This window comes from Heterocephalus glaber, unplaced genomic scaffold (assembly GCF_053883595.1).
Source record: "Heterocephalus glaber isolate CG9 unplaced genomic scaffold, H.glaber_assembly_v1.0 deba00001790, whole genome shotgun sequence".
Lineage (NCBI taxonomy): Eukaryota > Metazoa > Chordata > Mammalia > Rodentia > Bathyergidae > Heterocephalus > Heterocephalus glaber.
In genome coordinates this window covers 5455237-5476914 of record NW_028258473.1, presented here as the reverse complement: position 1 = coordinate 5476914, position 21678 = coordinate 5455237, and the positions used below count along the sequence as shown (strand labels likewise).

At 39.5% G+C, this 21678-nt stretch overlaps 1 protein-coding gene across 19 annotated transcripts in view; it reads left to right on the top strand.

Annotated features, from left to right (window-relative positions):
- Zc3h12b (zinc finger CCCH-type containing 12B) overlaps nt 1–21678 on the top strand; it is a 224594-nt gene that overhangs the window by 133077 nt on the left and 69839 nt on the right. For 16 of the 19 annotated variants that reach the window (XM_087203231.1, XM_087203222.1, XM_087203223.1 and 13 more), the window contains one exon: nt 17883–18126. The exons of the other annotated variants lie outside the window; for them this stretch is intronic. The gene's annotated coding sequence lies outside the window, so the exon portion shown is untranslated. The remainder of the gene's footprint in view (nt 1–17882; nt 18127–21678) is intronic. 19 annotated transcript variants of the gene reach the window in all.

Genomic DNA, 21678 nt, shown 5'->3' with positions numbered 1-21678 from the left:
TAAATCCTATGTACTGAACAGAAGGCCAACATATTTGGGCCTTTTTCCAGGATACTTTGTAGCCAGTCTCTAGAAGTAACCAGAGGAGGGCTATTGTTCCTTGCCAACAGTACTCTTTGGTTTTATTGGTTAGCAAGAGATCACCCACATACTGTAGCAGAGTGCAGTTTAGTTTTTCTCCTGGGAAAGCAGCTAGATTGGCAGCTAGAGTTTCTCTGAACAAAGTGGGAGAGTTTTTAAAGCCCTGCGGGAGTCTCATCCATTTGAGTTGTGTCTTTTGTCCTGTGTTAGGATTCTTCCACTCGAAGGCAAACAACTGTTAGCTCTGGGGAACCAATCATAAGCAGAAAAATTCATCTTTGAGGTCTAGGCAAGTAAACCAAGCTGCCTCGGGTGAGAGCAGACTCAGCAAAGTATATGGGTTAGGCATGACTGGGTGTATGATCACCACAGCAGCACTGACATCTTGGAGCTCTTGTCCTGGCCAGTAACTCCTGTCAGGCTTTCTGACAGGCAGCAGGGGAGTGTTCCAAGGAGACTGACAGTCTTTAAGGATTTTAGCCTTTTAGAGGTGGTCAATATGTTCTCGGATGCCAATTCATGCCTCTCGAAGTATGGCATACTGTTTTAATCTTACAGAAGTAGCTCCTGGCTTGAGGTCTACTATAATTAGAGCCCGATTCTTAGCCAGTTCTAGGAGGGATTTTTCAGCCCAGACTTTTGGAAAGGCCTCGAGGAGATCAAGAGGTTTTACTTCTGTTTGATCAGTGCTATGTAGTCTCCATTCTTCTCTTGGGACCACAACTGATAAGACTAGGCTTTCCTGATCATTGAGGGTCAGGCTGACTGGCCCTTCAGAAGCGAATGTGATTTGAGCTCAGTTTGGATAACAGGTCTCATACCAGTAGAGGAATGGAACAGTCAGGTAGATAGAGGAATTAATTCATGAACTATTTCATGTCCTCCCAGGCAGCAGGCTCGAGGTTGGCAGAAAGGGTGAGCTGTTAGATCTGGTGGCCCGCATGATGGCAACAGTTCTATCTGTGACGGGCACCACTGGAATGGTTACAACAGAATGCTCAGCTCCTGTGTTGATCAGGAAAGTCATTGGTTGGCCCCCAACTATCATTTTTACCATGAGCTCCTGTGGGCCAAGACTGAGGATGCCTGGTCTGTCCTAATCTGAGCCTCCTTTAGCAAGCCTGATCAAGTCTGGCATTGGAGACTCAGGCTGGAAAAGAGGACCGGCACAACCATTGGTCTTTTTTTTTTAGCATAGCCCCCTTCCGATTAGGACATTCGTTTTTCCATTGTCCAATCTCTTTGCAGTAGGCACATTGATCTGGATGCTGTTGGTTTTTCCCCTTACATGGTGGTCCTGGCCCTCTAGTCAGATCTGGCTTTCCTAAGAGCTGTGAGGAGCGAGACCTTTTGTTTCATCTTTTTCTCTGCTTCTCGCTGGGCTTCCCAGTCTCTGTTGGAAAAAATTTTAATTGCTACTTCAAGTAATTCTGCGGTGTTCTTGCCAGCAAACCCTTCCAGTTTTTGGAGCTTGCATGGGATGTCAGGAACAGACTGGGCCATGAATGCAGTTTACCATGTGCTGATTTTCAGGATCTGCTGGATCAAATGGGATGTAGTCACAGAGTGCTTCACAGAGTTGCTCAAAGAAGCCACCAGACAATTCCTCAGGCTTTTGTTGCACAGACGCAGTTTTGGACATGTTTGTAGGCTTTTAGGCAGCTACATGAACACCGTGAAGGAGGGCCCCATGGTACCTGGTGAGAGCTTCTTGTCCCTGGGTAGTCTGGAAGTTCCATTTTAGTCTGGCCTCAGGAGCCATGAGTTTGGCCCCTGCTGCTGCATTTTGGCTGGTGGAGGTCATATCTCGAAGATATCTCCTGGCCTTGGTGATGATTCTGCATCTCTCCTTGGTGTTAAACAGGGTATAGAGCAGCTGAAGGCAGTCTTCCCAGGTAGGCATATGGGTCTGGAATATGGACTCCACAAGGTCAATGATTGCTTGGGGCTTTTCAGAGTAAGATGGAGTGTGTTGCTTCCAGTTGAGGAGGTCAGTTGTGTTAAATGGTTGATAACAAAGAGTGACTGGTTGAGGTTGTTCAGAGCCATCTTCCAGGCTGGTGGGTAGAAATTGGACCTCATGGATTGGTAGCTGGGCAGCAGGGGGCTGAGCAGATCTAACATCTGACCAGAGGTGTCTCTGGAGAAGTAATCTCATTGCCACACAGGATGGTGGAGGAGTCAGGGGCCTCAGTTGGAAGCAGCAGGTATAGGACAGAGTTGGCAGGACATGGAACTGGCGTCAACATAGGGGGAGATTTTGGAGTGGCTGGAGATGAGGCTGCTGGTCCGATAGGTGGTGACTCAGGAGACAGGGGTCCAAGAGGGTTGGAGGCAGTGGTGAATTAGAGGGTGGTGGGCTCTCTGGCAGAACAGGAGTGGGTAATGAAGGTACAGATGGTGGTCTGAGGACATAAGGCAGTGGCAGAGTCCTCCTCAGATGGGCCCTGATGAATTGGCTTTTCTAGGGCTTTAGAGGGGTGACTACAGTTCTGGGCCACAAAAACTTGACTCCAACCCTTCTTATTAATGCAAAATTGAACCCACTGGGGGAGGGTCTGAGCTATTTCCAGCCAAGAATCGATATAGGGGAACTGATCAGGATACCCAGGCTGACCTGACATGACATTTCAGGCTGCCTGGACTGTAGGGACATCTAGGGTCCCTTCCATTGGCTACCTAACATTAAGCTTGGGGCACTCTACCTCACAGAAAACCTTCGGTTTTGAGGGTTTTATCTTAATTCTATAGTCTCCACTAAAGCCTTTCTTAAAGTTGAGTAGCATCCAGTCTAACATAGTTGGCTTACTCTAATTATTTCTCATAATGTGTGGTGTATGTGGTGCCCTTGAACAGTGTCACAACAAAGGGTGGGTGCCTCTTAATGGAGACCATGTAGGTGTCTGCCTGGCTGGACTTACGCACACTTTGGTAAGGTGCTCGGGTAGCCCCCAACCTGGTAAGCCTCTTATTATGGGAGGTTAGTCACCATTATGCCTTACAGAGTCACCACAGAAACACAGGTTAGAACCCAATCTAGCTCTTTAATTGAAATCACAAAGCCACAGACCAGTCCTGGAGGACCATGCCCAGTTACACTCACTCACACATTCACCAGTCATTCAAAGGTTAAAACATTCCCTCCCTTTTCACCCACAGAAATGGACAATGAGCATGACATCAATCACTTCATCCATCACCAGACAGTCTCCTTGCAGAGATATTTCAGGCTCCTCCTAGCTGGCTATCACTGCAGTGCTGCCTTAAGCCATATGAGGTAGCCCTGGAACTGAGGGTAGGGACTCCACACTTGCTTTGGCCTTGTGCACCCTGACCAGAGCCAGGAATTCGATATCCATCTCATTCACACACAGGCATTCACAGATTCAAACAAACAAAAACACTTCCTCTCCCCTTAGGGAGACCCTTGACTGGAGTCTCTGGCCTGAGACTCTGAGAGATGATCAGTCTCTCCTTCTGTCCAATGGGACAGGCCTGACTGGGGCTGAAATGAACCTCAGGGCTTTACCTTATCCTGTAGTCCTGGAAGGCTTTCAGTCCACCTCTTCTCCAGAGTCCACTCGAAAGAAGTAAGCACAGCCGTTGGTCACCCTCATCTAGCAAAAGAGATACCACCAAATAGGGCGGAGGTGTGCTATCCCATTCCTTGAAGAGGGCTCCTGGTGGCCACTCTCTGACTCTGAGCCAGTGGCTCAAAAGACCAGCATGATAGGCTTTTCCAGTCAGGGAATCAAATGTTGTAGAAAATCTGGACCGGGAAAGACAAACCCACTCAGTAACACTCAATTTGTCACTGACTAGTGTGGATTTTTCAATGATAGTGGAAATGAAAACTTTGGAAACAGAATGAATTTGCAGGCAAAAGCTTATTGAGAAGTAGGAGAAAATGAGAAAGGACATCAGCTTGAAAAGAACTGAAAGGTGTGTGATAGAGTAAATTGAGGCACAACTGAGACCACCAGGGCAGGCAAAGATGAAGCAACAAGAGAGATTTTATTTTCAGCCTGGTTGCAGGTGGGTCAAAGGCAACAAGACTGTTGACCATGAGCATTTGAGTCAGGGCAGACTTTATAGGTGAGTAAGAGTAGGGGAGGGAGTACTGTCCAGAGGAGTGGAAAATTTTTGTTCTAGGGTGGAGGATGACTTTTGGCCTCCTAGGGGAATCGGGACCTGCAGGTGTTGCTGCATGTGGCATGGGGAGGATTACTGTTTATCTCAAACCCATGTCTTATCTTCCTGTTATCTTTTGCACCTTGCAGTGTGTGCCACAGCATTGCCTGGGGAGTTTTTCCTCTTCTGCCTGGGTGGGGGTCTGATAGAGTACAGTTGTGATGAAGATTGGATTAGCATATTTAAGAAAAAGAAGAGGCCAGATTTTATGAGGTTGTTAAGGTGAAGTAAGGTCTCTTTCATTATTTCAGTTCTGGCTTTGCAGCTTCTGAGAAGTATTTATGGCCTGAGGGAACAATCCAGTTCCCATGAGATGATTGTTCCTACTTGGGAGATGCATTCTCAGTTTTGAAGAGGTTCTGATGGAACTAAGGTGACTGCAAGTTTAGAGCAAAAACAGGACTTCTGGGAGTCCATTCCAGGGTTTCTAGTGCAAAATGTTGTGAAAGCTGGCAGTTAAATGTCCCTGCATATCTCTATTTTGGTGTCAGTCTTGGAGGGGGATGAGATAGATCTGGTACATTTAGGGCTAATAATCTTTGTACTATATTTGTAGATAGACACTCCTTAAATGATTAACATGCCTTTGTGCAGAGCTGAGCAGGGATTTGTTTCAAAGTTTTAAAGTGATCAAGACGACAGATACAAAATGAAAGCAAAGATGCCAAGCTTTATTACACTTTTAGCTACCCAAGTAGGCTCAAGTAAAGAGTTACATTTTTGTAGTAAAATTAACTTTCATGTCCCTAAATGCATCAAAAAGAACACAAATCATGCTTTTAATGCATAGTAGATTAAAAGCCTGAGAGTTTGTTTCTCCTCTATCCCTCTAGGTTGACCCCAACCGTTTATTGTATCACCTAGTTTATTTTTGGAGTCACTTTAGTGAAGGTATCTTGGTTTTAATAACACACCTGGTTTTTGAGATCATTAAGATTATTTGGGAGATAGAGGGGCAGGGAGAAATGTATACTGTACTTTTAATGGGTAATAAACCCTGAGGTAAGGCCAAGAGTGTACCTGCCCTTTGTCCTTATGGTGATTTCTGTCTCATCTCCTCCCTTCTCAAGCTGACATAGGAAAGAGGCGTGTGGTTACTATAATGGTCATCAGAGTCAAAGTAATAATCAGAAGTCTGATGGGTGGCACTGACTACTTAATCATGGTGTTCTTAGAAGTGAAATATATAGGAAACTTACTAAATCCTTACTTGATGTGTCGAACCAGAAAACTTCAAAAAACTCTAAACTGAATCCCCAAAAAAGAGTCATAGTCCAAATTTGAGCCAAGGTTACATATCCACAACCCTTAGAATGCAAGAGAAGCAAGATCTCCTAGAGGAAGGACCCTGGTATACTATCAAAAATTTATATTCTTCATGTTTCTCACAGCCTTTTCTAAAGGGACCTTTTACCAAGGTGACTGTACACTGGAGCAAAGGAAATAACCAGACTGCTAAGGAGATAATGGTCATTGGTTCTGAAGTGACCTTAAGTCCATGAGATCCACTATGTTACTGGGGTCATCATTCAGAATAGGACCTTATAGAGGTCAGATGATCAATGGAGTTTTAGTTTAAATCTATCTCGCACTGGATGTGATGTCACAAACATTAGGGAGGCTGAGACAGGAGGATTGCCATGAGTTTGAAGCCAGCCTGGACTACACAGCGAGCTCAAGGCCAGTCTGAACTACACAGCAAGACCCTGTCTCAAAGTACCAAAAACATCCATCTCACAATGGGCATAGGATGTCCCCAGATACATCCTGTGGTTATTTTCCCAGTTCCATAATGCATAATTGGAGTAGATATACTTAGCAGCTGACAGATCAGCACCTGCAGAATCTAGCTCCACATCAGCCTCCACAGTCCAATATACCAGTGGGCCAAGGCTTCAGGCTAGCCACTATGTCTTCAAAATCCAGACTTACCCTAGTAGACCCAGCCTTGAGGCCAATTCCTGTAGCTCCAGGATCAAGGCCAGCACCTGCATATCTAGTCTGTAAGCACAGACCTGCAGGCCTAATCTTTAGACCAGATCCCACAGATTCTGGCTTCAGGTTGGCCCTAAGCTTCAGACCAGTTCCTGCAGACATAGAGTTCAGTGGATCCAGGATCCAGGCCTTCTCCAGCTGACCCAGGGTTAAAATTAAACACAGTAGACACTGGTGCCATGCTAGTCCCAACAGGTCCAAGGTTTAAGCCCACCCATGTAGACCAAGGAAGGATCCAGGCCAACCACAATAGACTCAAGACCCAGAGAAGCCCCCGTGAACTCAGGACCAGGCTGGCTTCCATAACTCAGGCTTCCAATCCATTTTTGTGGGCCCAGGCTCAGGACCCATCTCAGCCACCACTGATCAGGCTCAAAGAATGTGGGGATGTAATTCCTTGCCCCCTCCTTTTATCTCTTGATCCCTTTCCCATTTGAAAAATATCTCCCTACATCCTATTATCTGTCTTTTCTGCACTTAACATTAATATTTTATTTATTTGTTTAAAAAGTGCATTTCAGTGAATAAGAAATCAGAAAAGCTAGAAAAGAAATAATGAAATTCTACTTACTATGCATTTTTTTCCAGTACCAGGGATCAGATTCAGGATCTTGTGCTTGTGAAGCAGGCGTGGTGTCACTGAGCTAAATCCCCAGCCTCTACTATGCATTTTTTACATTTATTCAAAAGAGGCAACTATTCTGTTAGTTACTGTTCTATTCTTAAAGAGGTTCATGATGCAAAAGAAAATTAAAAGATTATTGTATTCATTTTTTACTTTTTTACTTTATGAAGAAAATGAAATAAAATTTCATAACAAAATAAGAATAATAATAGCTAATACACTCTGTATCATTATCTTCAAAATTGTTAGAGTACAAGACATAGACCAAATGATTCTTACAAAGAATTTTATTTTGCTATTTATTTATAGTTTGAGTTTCTCATATAAAAGAAACTATGTAATATTTAAGTTTATGTGTCTTATTTATTTCAGTTAACATTATGGTCTCAAGATGCATATTTTTTCCTACAAATTACTGAAGTTCATCTTTCTTTATGGCAGAGTACTACTCCTTTGTGTATAAATGCCACATTTTCTTTACCCATTCATCTGTCAATGGGTATATGGTTTGTTTCCAAGATTTAGCCATATGATGAAATATTATTTGACAATGAAAAGGAATGAAGTATTGATATATGCTGCAATATAGATGAACCTTGAAAATATTATACTAAATCAAAGAAGTCAATCACTGAAGAACACATATCATATCATTCAACTTACATGAAATCTACATAGAAGAGGCAGATCTATAAAGACAGAAAGTAAATTAGTGATTGCCTAGAGCTGGTGTGAGGAAAGTGATGACTAACTGATAAAGCTGAATTGTACATTTTCAACTGATGAATTATATGATTGTGAATTATATCTCAAATAAACTACTTTTTAATAAACTAAACAAAAAAAAGAAATAGAAATCAGCCAGACATCATGCTATGGGCATATAGTCTCAGGTACTAGGGATGCTGAGGAAGGAGAATCTCTTGAGCTCAGGATTTCAAGACCAGCTGGGCAGTGTGAGACCCTGTCTCAAAAGAATGAGAAGAAAAAGGGAGAAGAGAGGTAGAAATGTCAGCAACTCAAAATAATCATCTTCAAGAAGCTCAGTGAGCTTCAAGAAAACAGATAACTAGATGAAACAAAGAAAGTAATATATATATATACAAACAAAATGAAAAGTTCAATACAATGATAGAAAGAAATAAAGAAACAAAAATTCTGGAGAATGGCAATGGATTATCACAAGTTAGACCAGATAGTGAATTTAATAATAAGTGCAATTTCATTGCTGGAGCAAACTGAAACATCTTTTTGGAACTTAATATGTAATATTGATATGGCAAAAAATGCCTTTTTCTCCACTCCTATCAATAAAGCCCACCAGAAGCAGTTTACTTTCAGCAATACAAACCTTGCTGTCTTCACACACATAATAACTCACAGCCCTGTGACTTAATTTAGTTTTCAGGAATCTTAATCACTTTTTTCTTTTCATGAGATATCACACTGGTCCATTACATTGATGTCATTCCACTGATTGAACCTAGTGAGCAAGAAGAAGCAACTGTATTAGACTTATTAGTAAAATATTTCTGTGTCAAAAAGTGGGAAATAAATCTGACTAAAATTCAGGGACCTTCTACTTCAGTGAAATTTCTAGAGGTTCAGTGATGTGAAATATGTTAAGATATCCTTTCTCAAGGGAAGGACATGTTGGACCTTGTTCCTTCTACAACCAAAACAAGCATAATGCCTAGTGAGTCCTCTTTAAAGGCAACATGTTGCTCATTTAGAGGTGTTACTGTGGCCCATTTGGCATGTGATCCAAAATTCTGCTAATTTGAAGGTGGACCCAGAGCAAGAGAAGGTTCTGCAACAGCTCCAGGATGTCCTACAAGCTGTGCTGCCACACAGGCCATAATACCCAACAAATCCAATTGTACTTGAAGAGTCATTTGCAAATAGGAATACTGTTTATAGCCTTTAACAGGCTTCTATAGATGGATTAGTGTAGGCATTTAAGATTTGGAAGTAAGGCTCTGCTCTCATCCACAGATAAGTACTCTCCATTTGAAAAACAGCTCCTGATTTGATACTGGCCCACAGTAGAAACTTAATACTTGATGATGCATTATCAAATTACCATATAGTCCTAGTAAATGCATGTTATTTGACTCACAAATCAACAAATTTAGATGGAAGCATTCACTATAAAATGATAGTGATGTATATGCATCATAGGGCTCAATCAGGTCCTCAAGGCATGAGTAAGTTGCATGAAGAAGTATCATAAATTCTCTTGTTCCTACTTCCATTACACTATGGCTGCATGGGGGTTATCCTGTTTTTAGCTGACAGAGGAAGAGAAGACTGTGGCCTGATTTATGGATGGTTCTGCGTGATAAACATACACCACCCAAGGTGGACAGCTACAGCACTGCAGCCCCTTTTCTAGGACATTCCTGAAGGATATGGTGAAAATAACTCTTTCCAGTCATGAGCACTTTGTTTGGTTATTGAATGTGCTTGGAAAAAAAATGGCTGGATGTGTGATTATATACCACTTCATGGGCTTTAGCCAATGATTTGGCTGAATGTTCAGGGACTTTTAAGGTACATGATTGAGAAATTGGTGGCAAAGAAATGTATAGAAGAGATTTGTGGATAGATCTCTGTGAGATGGCAAAGAATGTTTCATTGGAATACCCAAAAAAAGGTGGCTTCAGCAGAAGAGGGCAATAGGATGACCCATTCTATGGACATCAATTAGCTACTTTTCTCAGCCATGAACAAAGGTTCCATATCTCTAACTCCAGAACCCTAGCACAGAGATCTTGTGTGAAGTAGAAGCAGGCCATAAAACAGCTCCTAATCTTTTACCAGGAGAACTTACTTCATTTGCAGTGCAGAGTGGGAATATTGAAACATGAAGATGCCCTCAAAAGTAGTGAAGGTTGTGGTAAAGGGCAATTTGCAGGACAATTATAAAGCTAATGAATCTATAACCTAGACTGTAAGCCAGGTAGCCTACAAGAGAGAGCCAGGTTGGAAGAATGCTGCTGGCATTATAACAAGTATCAAACACTGATCACAGAAATCATTCTATACAAAGAGCTACAATTTTATTGGATTTGTTTGTAGAGCAATATATGCCCCATGGCATGGTTCAAAGCAATAGAATACTCTGTCAAGAGTTAGTAGAGTCAAACAACTGGATGTGATCAGAGAAGAGAAGGTGAGAGCTGTACCAGTACCACTATCATCCCAGAATGAATGTAGACACACTCAAAGTTAGGTCTCCTTGAAGAGCAATATCACAGGTTCTTCATTATGGGAAAGGACGAAAACTTCACTAAAGTAATCCAAACACTCAATAAATAGTCAAATAACAAAAATAAGCACCAGGGGCAGGACATAACCAATATCCATATTTGCTACAATTTATTATCTAAAATGTTCAGTTTCCAACAAAAAATATGAGGTATGCAGAGAACAGGAAAGTATGACTCAAGTGCCAGGAAAAAGAAGTCAATAGATGCTGCCCATGACAAAACAAACTTTTGGCCTTAACAGAAAAAGATTTCATTGTAGCTATTATTTTCTGCATTGAATTGTACTCCCCCCACCCAATTCATTTGTTGAAGTCTTAATCCTCAATAACCTAGCATGTGGCTTTACTTAGAAATGGTTTCATTTCAGATAAATTTAGTTAAGATGGCATCATACTGAATTAGGGTGTGCCTTTATATAAAGGGGAATTTGGACAGGCTCACAGTGAAACTACCATGTGAAGACTAGAATTATGATGCAATAAGTTAAGGAAATATAACAAGTGCTGTGTTTTAAAAATTCAATAAATGTCAAGGAAAAGAAGAATAATCGAGTAAGAAAAAAGTGTTGAAGAAAGCAATATATAACTGTTTGAGAAGTGAAAACAAATAGTGATTTGGTGGAATAAGGAGAATTAGAATTTATGAGAATCTAGTAATCTCCAAGAGTCTAGCAACCTTTGATTTCCTCTTTCCCTCTTACTCCCATTTGCCTCACAATACACTTCAAATTTTATCTTGAAGATTTTAGAGAATAATCTTATTTAAGCCAATGACAACATTGCTGCAAGGCTGCAGCTACCCCTCAGAATTTCCCTGAATATCTGGTCCTTTCTTGTTTTAGCCAATAATCTGAATATGAAGACATAAAATATTCTACTCATTTTGTAAAGCAATTAGAATCAAGAAAGAGAAAACCCAGTACTGTTAATTGAGTGTGATGCTCATGATATGATAATTGCTATTAAAGTCATAATAAAGGCACCATATTTTCAAATTTTGAGTTAAGTATATGACAACACAGCCATATTTCCCATAGCTTTGGACCAAAAGCCTTTGGGTGGAGTAGGCAACACAGAAAGAAAAACAGGAAAAGAAGAAGGGGGAGAGGAGAGGAGGGGAAGGGCAGGGAGGGGAGAGTAGGAGAGAGGAGAGGGTGCTTTCACAAATATATCATAGAAGTGGACATATTCTCTGAGAAGCCACTTTCATAGTAACTCCCCAGCCATCACTAGTGGCCAGAGAACACATTCACTGCACTCTATCCCAGACCTTATCCGGCACCATATGATGCAACTTCTCCACATGAATTTCAAATGATCTTTCTCTAGACCTTCTTTATATAGAAAGAAGAAAGTAGTATGATGTAACCTATAGTTTCCTTCTGGAGTGTTGAGCAATAGAAGCATTTTGGTGTAAGGGAAGATTGTAAATTAAAGCCCCTTTTATCAAAGTGGTTAGGTAGTTTTGATGAGTTTGGACAACTGAGCGTGTTGTGCAAGGTGTTTTAGATGTGCGATGGATTTAGATACTCACTAATGGGATAAGTGGCAGTGGAAAAGGAGCAGGAAAATAAGCCCCAGTTCTAATTCTAAGTAAAAGGAGGCTTTAAAAACCAAGCATTGTCTCTATTGTGTTTAAAGTCCTAAAAGGATGAATAAGTAATGAAAGTATGACTGTTCCTTTCCTGTAAACATTTTAAGCTTCAACACTTACTGTGCGAGTAGGGGACAAGAATTGAGGTAGTTTAATGATAAAAATCTTTTGCGTTTCCTTTGAAATGAAGTCTTAAATTTTAAGTAATCTCAGTTGTTCTTAGCTCTGGCTGTAGCAGTTTTTGCTGTGACATGTGTCACTGAGCATATATGGGAGACAAAAAAGGAAAGGAAAAAAGAAAACATCAATTTTGTTTGAAGAGTAGTATAAAACAAGGCAAGCTAATAAGAGATTTTCCTAGAGGGAAAATCCTAGTTTTAAAAACCACAGAAAATATGCTGTTGCTTAGATTTAATTCTTCAATAAATGTTACTACCTATAAACAACTTAAGAGTGTTCAAACAGATGGATGTAGTTGGAGTTGAGGGAGCAAGGAAAGAAATCTTTATCTCCATAATATAATTGTTGCATGTGATTGATTTTCTATAAATGAAAATGAGATTTGAATTTTGTATTTTCTCAGAGTGCCTTTATGTGAACATTTTTCATTTTGAGAATCAGTAAGGTAATCCAAAACCCTTTGCCTCCCAAGCATCAGAGAAAACCTTCACTTTATATTTCTCCCTGAGATTAGCTGATAGGTTTGACACAGGGAATTGAAGGTGGGCTATATAAATCATAACAACTCAAATCTGAGTTGTATATGGCTCTATGTTTGGTAGCATTTAGACAACTCTAAGATACAATGCAAATGTAAATGACCATTCACATTTTATCACTGCTACTGGACTTTCATAATAACTTTTCTTTGCCATTTTGGATATATTCTCTTTAAAGCTAATTCTAAAAACAATGATCTAGCTCAGAGGGGAAACCCTAAGAAAAGAGTTTAGTATTTAAATGATGATTACTTGGCCTACACAAAAATTTCTACACAGCACATGATTTCAGAGCTGTGCAATTTTTTTTTGAGGATGACTTCTATTAACATATTACTATAAGGGAGAGTGAAGTGCAGGTAATTGAAAGTGATGTCTCTAGGTGTCAAAACATACATTACCAGAACACAGTAATCAAATGGCTTCACCACCAACAGATAATCAAGAATCTACTATTCTGTGCTTGATTTGCCTACTACTGGGTAGCTCTGTTCTTTGTAGTTATTGGGATTTTTTGAACATTTCCAATTTTTTTCACTCAGTAGACATTGCCAGATGTTTCTGTTTCATACACAGTGTTTGTTGTCAGATTTAGGGAAGACAAAGTGGAGTTTATAATAGGATCTGATGATTGCTCTTGGAAATTGTTCTGTGTAAATGTAAACTGGATGAATTGTATTTCATAATAAAAAGATTGGGGGAGAGAGAATCTTGATGGAAACTACCTGAGGTTACTTGTGGAAGATTTTATCTGCATATGTCGCTCTGGCTTTTTTACATTCAGATGCAAATTGTACTCATTTGCTTAATCATATTCCTAACCAAGTTGTAGGCAAGCTCTGTGCCTATGACAAACTGGTGACAAGCTCATAGTTTCTTTCTTTCTTTTATTTTTTTTGTTTGTTTAGTTTAATTAATTAAGCATATTGGTACATTTTAGATATATATAATGATTACATTTATCATAGAGAATTTGTACCTGTACATAATATATATTGATTCTTCTTTTTTTCTATTCCCCTCTCCTTTCTTCAACCTTTCTTCCTCTACTTATTTACAAAAGCTTTGTTTCTATTTTTTTCTTCTTTTCTAGTTTTTTTCCATTTCCCATCAGTACTTTACCCCTCCCCTCTGCCTACCTCCCCTGCTCATTTGAACATTTTCTTCATATTTCACAATATCTAATATACATTTTAGACCTTATTTACACTTTTGGTTTCTCACACCAGAGAAACAATGTGGTATTTGGACATGTGTGTTCAGTTTATTTCACTTAAGGGTATGGTCTCAAAGTGCATCCATTTAGTTATAAATATCTCAAGCTCATCCTTTTTATAGCAGAGTATTACACCATTCTACTAAAAAACCCACATCTTTATCCATTCATTGGTTTGTCAGCTTTTAGACTGTTTCCAAGATTTAGTTATTACAAACTGCTGCTATAAACATGGGTGTGCCTATGTCACTGTGGCAAGATGCTTTTAATTCTTTTAAGAAGATACCAAGAAAAGGAATAGCTGGGTCAAATTGAATCTCTAGTTTTAGTATTTTGAGGAATGTCCACACTGATTTCCACAGTGGTTGCACCAGTCTACACTCTGAGCAGCATTAGAGAAGGGTTCTTTTTTCCAGGCCCAACCAGCATTTGTACTGGTTAATTTCTTGATAACTGGTTAATTTCTTTCTTAAGTGAGATGAAATATCAGCATTGTTTTAATTTGCATCTCTTGAATGACCAGTGATGTTGAACATTTTCTCATGGCTTTATTTGCCATTTGTACTTCTTTATCTAAAAAGTATCTATTTATTTCAGGTTCCCATTTTTAGATTGATTCTTTACATTTGAGGGGTATGAGTTTTTTGAGGTTTTTATATATTCTAGATATTATTCTTCTGCCTGAAGGAATATTTGGCAAAAACTTTTTCCCTCTCTGTCTGTTGTCTGTTAACCCTGTTCGTGACTTCTTTTGAAAAAAGTTCTCACTCTGTGTGGAGGAGGCTTCCGAGTCAGCAAGGCACAGATCCCAGCCCAGAGGAGGCTTGCGGGTAGGCGTGCCACAGCTCCTAGCATGGAGGAGGCTTCCAGGTCAGCGTGCCACGGCTCCCAGCCCAGAGGAGGCTTCCAGGTAGGCATGCCACAGCTCCCAGCACAGAGGAGGTGAGCCTCATGGGCGCCACCAGCACCCCCACCCCGCCTTCGAAATGAGAAGACACATAAACAAGCCTCAGAACCAGACTTCAAGATCACCTACAGCAACCCCAAAGGGAAACAAGATGGAACACTCTGATACTCAACCACCTGGACTCTCTGAACTAGGAAAGAAAGAGGATCTGGAAAAAATGAAATCAGAAATAATTTCTCACATAACAGCAGAGATGGTGCCCATAGTGCAAGACATGATTAATAAATCTAGGGAGGACACAGATAAAAAAGCAGAGGAGCTGAGGAACATATTGGAATCCCAACATAGAAAACAAATGGAATCCATAAAGCAGATACAAACAGATTTCCAGGAGATTAAAAACTCCATTGGAAGTCTATGCAGCAGAATGAGCCAGTGTGAAGACAGAATTTCAGATATAGAAGACAAGATTGCAAATAGTGACCAGGAAAAGAAAAATTGCTTTAAAATTCTAAGAGACCACAGGAAATCAATCCAGCAGATGCTAGACGATGCAAACAAGAATAACATAAGATTGATTGAAGTCAATGAAGAAAGAGGAGAGAGTGCAAATGACATAAAGAAACTGTTCACAGAAGTGATGGCAGAAAACTTCCCAAGCAGTGGAAAAGAACTTGACATACAGATAAGTGAGGCATATAGGACTCCAACTAGCCTTGATACAAAAAAATCTACACATAGGCATGTAATTATTAAGATTCCAGAAACCAAACAGAAGAATAATATTCTATAAGCAGTTAGAGAAAATAGAGAAATCACATGCAAAAGAAGCCCATCAGAATCACAGAAGGCTTCTCAACGCAAACTCTGAAGGTAAAAAGAGCTTGGAGTGATGCATTTCAAGCCCTAAAGGAAAACAGCCTCCAACCCAGATTGATGGACCCTGCAAAACTATCTTTCAAAATTGATGGAGAAATATGATACTTTCATGATAAAGAGTGCCTTAGGAACTTCATGAATACCAAACTAGCACTCCAAAAAATTTTAGACAATATCCTAGGAAAAGACAATGAGGATCACAACCCCAGGAAGCCCAGGAGAATGAATGCATTGGGTGCGACAAATTAAATGCAAAGGAGGAGAATCCAACAAAAAGAAAAAGTCATGACAAGGCTTTTAAAACTTTTAACTTCATCTCCCTAATGAGTGTATAATTCAATCTTGTTATTTTACTGATTAGTATTTTTCTGATTCGAGTGTTGCACACCTTTCCTTGTGCTGTACTGGCTATTTATCCTCTTCTTGTGTCTTCTTTTTAATTGGGTTGTCTATTAATGAGCTGTAAGAGTTCTTTATATATTCTGGTCACAGGTTATATGCATTGTAAATATGGTCTGTTTAAGGACTACTTTTCATTTTAATGATGTCATTTAAAGTTCTAAATTTTGATGGAATCTCATTTATCAATTTTTTTCTTTTATACGTCATGTGTTTTGTATCCTAGGAAGTTCTTGCCTACCCTAAATTTATAAACATTTTCCCTTATAATTTCTTCTTAAAGTTTTATACTTTTAGGCTTTCATAATTAGGTTCATAGATCCTTTCAAGTTATTTTTATGTATGGAAATAAAGGGTTGAGGTTAATTTTTTACATACGAATACCAGGTGTTCTAGTGCTGTTTTCTGAAAACACTGTCTTTTCCTCGGCTCTTTAATTGAGTTTATATTCTATAAAATGCTAATGTTAAATAATCTTTCAAGACTCAGTGGACCATATATGTGTGGTTCTATTTCTACATTCTCTTTTATTCCAATGATTTATGTGTCTTTCCTTACACCAACACTGCCTTGATTACTGTAGCTTTAGAAGAAGTCTTAAAATTAGGTACTAAACATCTTCCAACACTGCTGTTTTTTTCTTTTTTTTTTACTTTTCTAGGTACTTTGTACTCCTACATAACTTTTAAATTTCAATATCCAATTCTTCATTTATAGCAAGTATACATAGACCTGAATTTTTATATATACCTTGTGTTTTCTAATCCTGCTAAATTCAAATACAAGTTCTAGGGGCGCCTAGAGATTTCTTAGTATTTTCCCTGTAGATGATCATTTCATCTACATATAAAGATTTTGCTTCTACCTTGCCAATCCTATCCTAATTGTGTCATTTTATTGCCAGACTATTTTGGTTTGGGCCTAAGTTTCAAAGTTTAATGGACAGATAAAGAGTAAGCATATGTGCCCTTGTTCCCCACCTTAAGGAGAAAGCATTGTGTCTTCTCCATTCACATAAGGTGTTCTCGCTGGAAGTATGGAGTACATGTCTTTGATCTGTTGAGAAGGTTCTGTTCTACTTCTAGTCTCCTGATAGCTTTTACCATGAACAGCTGTGGACTTTAGTCCAATACTTTTTCTCCAACTGGTGACAGGATCATATGGCTTTTTCCTTTCCTCTGTTAAAATGATGACTTTTGGGGGTGGATCTTCCAATGCTGAACCAACACTGCCATCCCTATAATAAAACCACTTTCTACATCCTGCCAGATCTGACTTCTAAGAGTTTGTTTTGTTAAACAAATTTCTATCTATGTTCATACTTTTTTCTTCTATTATCTTTATCCAGTTTTAGGATTAGCACAATGTTGATTTACTAAAATGAGGGGAGAAGTGTTCCTTTTCTTTCTGCTTTAAATGTTTGATATAATTTATCAGTTAAAATATATATGAGCCTGTGGTTGTCATATAGGTAGCTTTTCAAGTTGGGAATATACTTTCTTCAATAGGTGCTATTCAAATTTTATATTTCCTCCAGAGTTAGTTTCATTAATTTGTCTTCCAAGGTACTTCTTAGAAGTTGTCAAATTTATTTCAAAACAGATTTTTGTAAAATGCTTTCTATATCCTTTTAAATTCTGTAAAATCTGTGGTAATGTATCCTAGGTCTTGATATTTTAATTTTAAAAATGTATAATTGATATAGTGTAATAGAAAGTAAAGGTCAAAAAGAGTAGGGAAAATTGGAGGGATAGGGGAAAGGAAAGAAGGGAAAAGAAAAAATAAGAGAAAACAAAAAAAAATGGAAACAAAATCTTTGCAAATAGAGAAGGGTGGAGGGAGTGAAGGGAGGGCAGGGGAGGGGGAAAAAAATAAGAACCAAGATACTCATGTAATGGTAAAGGATCCCAATGATATATGCAAATGTATTTTATACTTAAAATGTACCAATAAAATTAATGGGGAAAAAAACTCTAAAAATTCTGAACAACCCGGCCCTACCTAGGTCTTGAGTCACGCGGAAGACGCGGAATCACCTCGCTGCAGACAGGCAGGTCTGCCCACACCCTACCGAAGTCCCCAGTCTGGCGGAACACACGCCAAATCAGCCCGCTGCAGACAGGCAGGTCTGTGCATGCCCTACTGAGGTCCTGAGTCACGCAGAAGACACCGAATCACCCTGCTGCAGACAGGCAGCCACCTGATTCCACACTACAAAGACACAGAGGACACCAGACCACCAGACCAAGGTACTGAGTCTCACTGTTCCCGGCATAGAGGTAGGGGTTTCTGAGCCTTCGTCCCACTGCTCCTGGTCCAGAGGAAGGGGTTTCCCGGTCACCATCCCTCCCGCTGCTCCAGCCCAGAGAAAAGGGCTTTTGGGCCACCTTCTGTCCCGCTGCTCCTGGCCCAGAGGAAGGGGCTTCCGGGACACCATCCCTCCCACCGCTCCCGGCCCAGAGGGAGGGGTTTCTGAGCCACCATCCCACTGCTCCTGGTCCAGAGGAAGGGGCTTCCTGGCCACCATCTCTCCCGCTGCTCCCAGCCCACAGGAAAGGGCTTTTGGGTCACCATCCCTACCGCTGCTCCCAGCCCCTGTCCCACCTCACCCAGCTCAGAGGAGGTAATCCGTGCAGGCGCTGACAGCCCCCCACCCCAGTCGAAATGAGAAAACAAGTAAATAAGTCTCAAAACCGGACTTCCAGATCACCTACAGCAACCACAAAGGGAAATGAGATGGAACACTCTGATTCTCAACCACCTGGACCCACTGAACTGGCAACAAAAGGGGATCTGGAAAAAATGAAATCAGAAATAATTTCTCAGATAACAGGAGAAATTGTGCCCCTAGTGCAAGACATGATTAATAAATCTAGAGAGGAGCTCAGGAACATGATGGAATCTCAACATAAGAAACAAATGGAATCCATAAAACAGATGCAAATAGATTTCCAGGACATGAAAAACTCCATTGAAAGTCTACACAGCAGAATGAGCCAATGTGAGGACAGAATTTCAGATATAGAAGATAAGATTGCAATTAATGACCAGGAAAAGAAAAATTGCTTCGAAATTATAAGGGAACATGAGAAATCAATCCAGCAGCTGCTAGATGGTGCAAAGAAGAATAACATAAGACAGATGGGGCTCAATGAAGAAACAGGAGAGAGTGCAGATGACATAAAAAATATCTTCACAGAAATATTGGCAGAAAACTTCCCAAGCAGGGGAAAAGAGCTTGACATAGAGATAAGTGAGGCATATAGGACTCCAAAGAGCCTTGATCAAAAAAAATCTACACATAGACATATAATTGTTAAGATTCCAGAAACACAACAGAAGAACAAAGTTCTCCAAGCAGTCAGAGAAAAGAAACAAATCACATACAAAGGAAAGCCCATCAGAATCACAGCAGACTTCTCAACACAAACCATCAAGGCATGAAGAGCTTGGAGTGACATATTCCAAGCCCTAAAAGAACACAGCCTCCAACCCAGATTGATGTACCCTGCAAAACTATCTTTCAAAACAGATGGAGAAATAAGATACTTTCATGACAAAGACCACCTCAGGAACTTCGTGAATACCAAACCAGCATTCCAAAGAATTTTACACAAAATCCTAGGAACAGACATTGAGGATCACAACCCCAGGAAGCAAAGCAGAATGAACCCATCTGGCATGACAAGAAATTCAATGTAAAGGGGGAGAACCCAACAAAAAGAAAAAGTCATGGCAATGACAAGTCAATATGTTTCAGTTATAACCATCAACCTTAATGGTCTCAATTCACTGATCAAAAGAAATAGACTGGCAGAATGGGTCAAGAAGCAAAATCCTACAATATGCTGCATACAAGAAACACACTTAATTCAAAAGGAAACTCATAGACTGAAAGTTAAAGGGTGGAAAACAATACTCCATGTGACAGCAACCCAAAAAAAAGCAGGAGTAGCTATCCTCTTGGCAGATCAAGTAGATTTCAAACCAACACTGATTAAGAGAGACAAAGAAGTACACTACATCCTTGTTAGAGGAAGAATCCAAGAGGAAGAGATGACAATCATAAATATCTATGCACCAAACACTAGTGCACCCAACTATATAAAACATATGCTAACGGACATGAAAAGTCATATATGCACTAATACAGTTGTAGTGGGGGACCTCAACATCCCACTGTCACAAATAGATACATCAACTAGACTAAAAATAAGTAATGAAATACTAGACCTCAATCGAACTCTTGAACAAATGAACTTAACAGATGTTTACAGAGTCTTCCACCCCACAAAATCAGAATACACATTCTTCTCAGCTGCACATGGGGCATTCTCAAAAATAGACCACATACTCACACATAGAACATGTGGAAGTAAGTGCAAAGGAATTGAAGTTATCCCCTGTATATTATCAGACCATAGTGCGATGAAATTGGAGATCCAGAGCAAAAGAAACTCAAAAAATTTCATAAACATGTGGAAATTGAATAACACACTTCTGAATAATCAATGGGTCACACAGGAAATTAAAGAAGAAATCAGACAGTTCCTTCAATTAAATGACAATGACAATACAACATATCAGAATCTATGGGACACAATGAAAGCAGATTTACGAGGGAAATTCATAGCAGTGAATACGCATATTAGGAAAACAGAATGAGCCCAATAAAACAACCTGATGCTGAACCTCAAGCTTCTAGAAAAAGAAGAGAAGGACAACCCCAAAGCTCATACAAGGGAGGAAATTATAAAGATCAGAGGAGAAATCAATGCAATGGAGACTAAGAGAACAATACAAAAAAATCAATGAAGCCAAGGGTTGGTTCTTTGAAAGGATCAACAAAATTGACAAACCCTTAGCCAACCTTGTCAGAAAAAGGAAAGAAAAGGCCCAAATCCGTGCAATTAGGAATGAAAAGGGTGAAATTACAACAGACCCAGCAGAAATCCAGATGATCATCAATACCTACTTCCAGAACTTATACACCAATAAGATGGAAAACACAGAAGAAATGGACAGATTCCTAGATGCATATGAATTACCAAAGTTGAACAAAGAAGACCTAAAAATTCTGAGCTTTAATTACCTGTTAAAGGCTATACTTCCAAATGTATTGTATTCTGAAGCTCTAAGTGTTGATGATTCAGGATATCAACTCAAAACTTATTCGTAAAACTGTGTAACAGGAAAAATTGAACATTTATATTTGATTATTTGTGCAAAGATAGTATAGTAAAAGTAACTAAGAAACTAATAAGATGTTTTCCCACTGTGCTCTAAGTCAATGTGATGGCAAAGATAAGTATGGAACAGAATAGAAAAAATAGGGAGAGAGTGGTATTTCTAGGAGTTTGCCTATCTATGTGGTGCATAGATTATAAACAAGGTTAGCAAATATAGACATGTTGATCAATAAGCATATATGAATACTTGAATGATGAAATTATCAGTGATTGAAAGAAAAATGTAAGACAAAAGTAAATAGAAACAAATAAACTATATTTCAAATACCTAAAAAAAAAAAAATTCTAAACAACCCAATATCAATCAATGAAATTGAAAACATAATTAAAACCTTAGCAATGAAGAAAAGTCTGGGTCCTGATGGCTTTGCCGCTGAATTCTATAAGACATTTAGAGAGGAACTACTGCCATTACTGTTTAAACTCTTCAATGAAATTGAAAGAGAAGCAATACTCCCAAATTCATTTCTGGAAGCAAGCATCACTTTGATCCCCAAAGCAGACAAAGACCCAACCAAAAAAGAGAACTATAGGCCAATTTCACTAATGAAA